This window comes from Callithrix jacchus, chromosome 1, assembly GCF_049354715.1.
Source record: "Callithrix jacchus isolate 240 chromosome 1, calJac240_pri, whole genome shotgun sequence".
Classification (NCBI taxonomy): Eukaryota; Metazoa; Chordata; class Mammalia; order Primates; family Cebidae; genus Callithrix; species Callithrix jacchus.
In genome coordinates, this window is record NC_133502.1 from 181,871,407 (window position 1) to 181,878,364 (window position 6,958).

The window sequence follows — 6,958 nt, forward strand, 5'->3', positions numbered from 1 at the left end:
GAATGCAGTGGCACAATGTTGGCTCACTGCAACCTCAGCTTCCCAGGCTCAAGTGATTCTCCTGCCTCAGCCTCCTGAGTAGCTGGCACTATAGGGGCATGCCACGATGCCTGGCTAACTTCTGTATTGTCAGTAGAGACAGCGTTTCACCATGTTGTCCAGCCTAGTCTTGAACTGGCCGAAAGTGATCAGCCCACCTTAGCCTCACAGAGTGCTGGGATTCCAGGCATGAGCCACCACGCCTGGCCTAAAGCTCCCTTCTTAGGGACATAAGAGTTTAAAATTGTTGTCTTCTTGATTAATTTATCCCTTACTGTGAGATGATCCTCTTTAATAGTCTCTGCTTTGAAATCACTGAAAGTAGATTTCAGAGCAAAGGGTATTAAAGAGGCCTGGTAAACCAAACACCCTGGAGCCCACACAGGAGCCTGGCTGGACCAGCTGCTGATGCTCCGGTTTCTGCCCCACTTGCCCCGGGATGTGGGGGCTCCCTGTCCCTAGCAGTGTTACCTGAAAGGAGTCCCAGTCCAGACCCTGGGACAGGGTTCTTGGATCTCAACTGAGTATATTTTTGGTTATTTGATTATATAGCAAACAACAGGTGGACTGTTGAGAGTTTCCCAAGAAAGGGGAGGGGATTTCCCTTAACTGGGTCCCTCTCCCTTTTAGACATAGAGTCTAACTTCTGGACGTTGCCATGGCATTTGTAAACTGTCATGGCGCAGGTGGGAATGTCTTTCAGCAGCTAAAGCATTATAATTAGTGCATAATGAGCAGTGTGGACCACTGGAAGTCAGTTTTGTTGCCATCTGGGTTTTGCTGGTTTTCGGTGGGCTTCTTCACTGCATTGCGTTTTATCAAAGGTGTGTCGGCGACTTGTATCTTGTGATACCAGTTCTGCCAACCTCCTGTCTTACCCTGTGACTAACAATGCCTAAGCTCCTGAGAATGCAGCCCGGTAAGTCTCAGCCTCATGTGACCCAGCACCTATTCCACATGGAGTCGCTCTAGTTCAATTGCCTCTGACAGTGATGATCTATCCTTCCCTGGGGCTCAGCCTTCACCCACTGAGGGGCCATGGATGGGAGAATGTGTTTGGTTGGTGGGGATAACAGCTGAATTTCCCAGCCCCTGTGATCCAGAGGCTCTTCCAAGACACTGGTGCTGGATAGGAGTGGGGGTCTATATGGGGGTGGGCAAGAGAGGCTGGCAATGGCTTCTTTTTCAAGAGGAGAGAGGCACGCTTGCCAGGAAGAGGCTGAGTGCAGCAGAGAGCAGCAGGACTGATGTTTGAGGCAAGGTTCCCATGGAGGGAGGAGGGAAGAATCTGGAGGTGATGCCTGGAGGCTGAGGTGGCACCACTGGGCCCTTGCCCAGCTCCAGTGGGGAACCCGGGACAGGCCCAGGAAGCAGGAGGGAAGGGAGGGTACGGCCTGGGAGTGCAGGGTGTGTGCTGGTTTGGGGTGAGGACCTGGGGAATCAGGATAGGTTAGGAAACACCCATGCTGAAAGTGAAAGCACCTTTGCAAAAATTCTATCAATGAGGAAAACTGTAAGAGTGAGCTGAGCTAACACCCCCCTCACCCCCGCCGTCTTTCCTTTCCCTTAATGATTCCTGGGCTTTTGGGTAACTTTTGAGAGACATTTAGTTCACGGTTTAAATAACAGGCCTCCCCCAAAACTCTACTGCCTGTGTAAGCTAATGAAAAGCCATGAGGCTAGAGGGAGGAGCTAAGGTGTGGACCCATCTCGCAAAAGATGCCGTTTCCCCAACTGCAGTTTGGTCTTTTGAGATGTATTTCTGGGTTTTTTGCATGTCTGATACCCATGGTTCTACCTGGACCCGCCAATCTCGCTCCTGTGGTGCTCCCCTAAGAAGCAGGAGGACAGCTTTGAGCCCCTGTGAGTTCGTGTCTGCCCCAACCAATCGCCTGTTACCTGGCCACCCCAAACCCCTAAACTGCATTGAAAAACCCCTACCTGTTGGGTACCAGCCCCACCCCTGTTTGTGGGTGTCCCAAGCCCTGGTGGTGACGAGGGCTTGAGAAAGGAAATAAAGACAAAGACACAGAAATAGAGTGAAAGGGTGGGTCCGGGGGACCAAAGTAAAGTGCGAGGACCACGTTCCCCGAGTTCTGGTTTCCACAGGTTTTTATTAGGTGCACATACCTGTTAATTGAGGGGTGGAAAGCAGGGGGGGTTTATCAGGGGAGGCCTTGAAACTATTGTGGGGCAAGATGGCCAGGGGGAGAAGCACGCATCATTACAATACAAAAAACAGGTGGTTTTTCTAAGAGCGGCTAACCCAGTACACCAAGTTTTACCACTGATCATTCATGATGCGCAGCTGCAGCGGAACACGGCGGGTGGGGGTGCCACCAGCTCTGACCACACGCAAAGCGTCAAGGGGCTTTTGTCTCCTGAGCACTGGGGACAAGGGGCAACCATGCCACCCCATATTCTGAGAACACAGGCAGAGCGGGACGTATTCCCCTATCTCCACCCGTAAGGCCTTCCTGCCTTGCCAGCTCCCATCTGCAAAGACCCTCCTGGATCTTGTGAGCAGAGGTCGCTGACCTTTCCTGGGTGCTTACACAAGCCCCATTTACGTGACCGGGTGCAGACCCCATGTTGGAAAGGAGTTCATGGGACCAAGGCAGTGTTTTCCTGGCCGGCAACCACACCGCGGATGTGCCAGGCTTAGCGGGGCCTCCCATTACCACTTCTGCTCGTGCTTTTACTAGCTACAGCCTGTGTTCCCTTCTGTGCTGTGCTTTTCATTCACTCTTATTTCAGGGTGTAAACTTCAGTGTACTGTGAACTCTGTAAGCTAATAAGCAAAATCAAACTTACATTTGTTTAATCAGTAAGAGTAGAGACAGCATATGTCTGCCCCTGGTCATCTGGGCCCACACCTACCTATGAGCCTTTGATGAGAGGATCTGTGTTCAGACTCTTTCCCCACCGTGGTGTGCCAGGCTCCTGTCTATGCAACGCTTTCTTTACTGGAATGCCATTGTCTTCATGTGGGCATGGGGCAGGAGGAACCCCTGGGGTGGTCATCAAAAGGCAGGATGAAATCCCTTTGAAATAAGCAGTACAAAACTCCAAAGGAAGAGGTGGGGTCAGTGTTTCTTCTGCCACCTGAAGTAACTGAAAGGCCCAGAATCCAATTTGAAAGCGTTTATTCTCACTTTGAGGACCACCACTCAGAAGACCCAGACTCCACAGGAACGGGCTCAGTGCTCTGGGGTGGAGGGGTCAGGGCTTCACTTTATGGGTGGACACAAGGAGGTTTGGCGTAATCACAGCATTTTCCACAGAAGTTTGGCTTGTGACTTGCAGCAATTTGTTTGCTTCCATCTTGTTCCCTTCAGGAAAAGCATATTTAACATTCCATCTTATGCAATTTGATAGTCGTGGGGTCTTTTATGCCATCTGCTCTGAGTTGGACGCAAGAAAAGAAAGAAGGAAGCTAATCCGTAACAAAAGGTCAGTTACTACGAGAGGGAAGGCGTCTTATAGCCGGTGCCGTTTAGTTGATAAATCAGGAAAGGAAGAGGGTTCATCTCTAACTGCAGAAGCAGAGTTCACAGCGACTCGCTGCTTGACTAGGGTCTCAGAATCGCGTTCCTTCAAGGCTCAGAGCCATTTAAAGGTCCAACAGCTTTAATTTGATCAGCTGATTGTCAACCAAAAGACTCAACCTCTAAAATATTTCAGGAGATTATTTCTGTGACAAATCTGAGTGACCAATGGCCCGTGACGAAGCCGTCAGGAGATCCTGAGGACATGTGCCCAGGTGATCTGGGCACAGCCTGACTATACATTTCATGAGGCATCAATCAAATACATGCAAGATACACACTGGTTCCATCGAGACAGGTGGAGCAGGGAGGTTCCAGGTCATAGGTAGATTCAACAATTATTTTATTGGTAATTGGTGGAAAGAGTTATCACTAGAACGGAATGTCTAGGTTATGATAAGGGGTTGTGGAGACCAAAGTTGGATCACACAGATGAAGCCTCCAGGTAGCAGGCTTCAGAGAGAAAAGACTGTAAATGCCTCTCATCAGACTTAAGGCCTGTGTTGATGTTCAGTGCTGGTCAGCTTTCACTGAATCCCAAAAGGGAGGAGGGCGTAAATGAGGCATGTCCACCCCACCTTCTCTTCACAGCCTGAACCAGGTTTTTAGGTTAACTTTGGACTGCCCTGGCCTAGAAGAGGGGTCCATTCAGATGGTTGGTGCAGTGTGGGCTTCAAATTTTATTTCTGGTTTAGACTATTGTCAAGCTTCTAACATCATCAGCCATCTTCTGCCAGGTGTGGCCCTGGGGAGGGGTCCCTTACCATGTGAATCGTACCTGGAACCCCCTTGGGTCTGGTCCCCACACCACCCCCAGCACCCCTAGTGCAGCCACATTGGAGAATGGAGCCCCTAAGGCTGCAGGCGCAGAGTGGGGTAGGGAAAGGCTCGCCTAGTCCCACCTACAGGTGTTGGTTTCTGTTTTTCCCACCAAACAGAGCAGAGAGGGGCAAGGAAGTAAAAAAACTCCAACTCCAGGTGAGCCAGAGCTCACAGAGGCAGCAGCTCTCCCCATGCTGGGCACACACCCAAGGCTGGTTTTGGACAAAGAATAATCAAAGATGACACTTTGAGGCTGCCCTCTCCCTGCCCCTCCTGGGCAAAGTCGGTGCCTTTGATGAGTTAGCCTGGACTTGAACTTCTGGAACCCCACTGCTGGCCTTGGTTCTGGGACTCTAGGGGTGCAGGACACAGGGAGGGGCGTGGAGGGGGAGAGCAGCTGGACTCCAGTCATGCTATGTAGGTGCCTGACTTGTCTGTGGTCCCCCACAACCCCACTCACTAAGCCGTGGAAAGGCCCAGGGAGGCGGGGACCAGGGATCACGGGGAAACCCTGCACCCAGACCGGGTGCACCCCACCTGCAGTTAGTCACTCCAGTCCCTCTGGGCTGGTCCAGGTGCAACCACAGCAGGACGCAGGTCATCTCCAGGGAAACACAGAGGGAGGAAGGGTGCCCTCCCTCTTCCTTCCCCTCCCTCCCAGGGACAGGAGGTTGCCCTTAGCAACGTAGTTCCCACTTAGGATACTGGAAGTCTCAGCCTACCCCTTCCCTCCAGGGGCAAGGGGCTACTCGGAGCTGTCAGACCTCCACAGCAACACATGAAGTATTCTGGAAACTGGGAGATATGGCACTGCTATACAACAGTCAGGAATAGCCATCCTGTCCTCCTGTGACCCGGATAAAACCACCTTCTGCTGGGAAGGAGCACAGGGTGGGGCATGGCCTTTGGAGTCAGGAAGAACCAGGCTTAAGTAACAGAACTGCCTGACCTCCAGTTTGTCACTTCAGCTCCCGGATCCGTGCCTGACTTGGGATGACTGGCTGTGTGATTCATTCTTTCCTGCACCTCTGACTTCCTGTGCCCTCGGGGTGCTGGGCGCTGTTTCAGGTTCCTGTACACAGCACAGAAGCAAGGGAGTACCTGATTGCATGGTGATCGCTCTTAGTGGGGACACCTAGACACTAAACCAGTAGTTCTGTCATGCCAGTTGGTGATAAATTGGCTTGAAGAAGCTTCCACTTCCAGGCAAGGCAGAATAGAAGCACCCGTCCCCATGCCCGACACTAAGGACAGTTAAAATCCCTGTATAGTTCTCTGGATGTGACACATACATCAATAAGTACATACAGAACTGTATACATACAAAACACTGAAAGGTGGAGAGAGGAAGGCAGACCAGGTAGGGAACTTGGGACCTGAGGAATGACATGGCAGGAGTTCCCTGGGTTTTCTTTCTGCCTCATATATCTGTGACTGGGAGCTGGAGAAGCCAGCGACACAGAACACCAAAGGGCACAGACAGCAAACCCAACAAGTCGGCTCTCAGCCAAGCAGTTAGGCAAGAGAAAGAAATACAGGCTATCCAAATTGGAAAGGAGGAAGTTAAATTGTCCCTGTTTACAGATGACATGATTTTATGGAAAACCCTAAAAATTCTACCAATAAGCGGTTAGAATAAATGAAATCAGTAAAGTTGTAGAATATAAAATTCACATAAATCAGTAGCATTTCTATACACTAACAAATCAAGAAAACGATCTTCTGTACAATAGCTACAAAAAATAAAATACTTGTGAACAAATTTAACCAAGGAAGTGAAAATCAGTATACTGAAAACTATAAAACATTTGTGAAAGAAATTGAAGATATAAATAATTAGAAAGATATTCCGTGTCTGAGATCAGGTGTCAAAAAAAAAAAGACATCCTATGATGTTGAAAGAATTGAAAGAATTAATATTGTCCAAATGTTCGTACAGCCCAAACAATCTGCAGATTCAATGTAATCCCTGTCAACACTTCAATTATATTTTTCACTGAAACAATCCTAAAATTCATAAAGAACCACAAAAGACCCCTGAATAGCCAAAGCAATCCTAAGCAAAAAGAACAAAGCTGGATCAATACACTACCTGATTTCAAAATATACTGCAAAGCTATAATAATTAAAACAGCTCGGTACTGGCATAAAAACAGACTAATGGAACAGAATACAGAGCCCAGAGGTGAATGTATGCATTTATGCTCAACTGATTTTTAACAAAAATGCCAAGAATACACAATGGGGAAAGGAATCTTCAATAAATGGTGTTGGTGCCAGGTGCAGTGGTTCATGCCTATAATCCTAGCACTTTGAGAGGCTGAGGTGGAAGGATCACGTGAGGCCAGGAGTTAGAGACCAACCTGGGAAACATGGTAAGACCCCTGTCTCTATTTGAAAAAAAAGAAAGAAAGAAAAATAGTGGTATTAAAAACTGCATAGCTACATGCAGAAGAATGAAATTAGATTCTTCTATCACATTGTGGCAAGCCAGGTTTCCATTAGCAACCGTAGAAGTATGTTTCCACTAATTCTTTACTATAACTCTG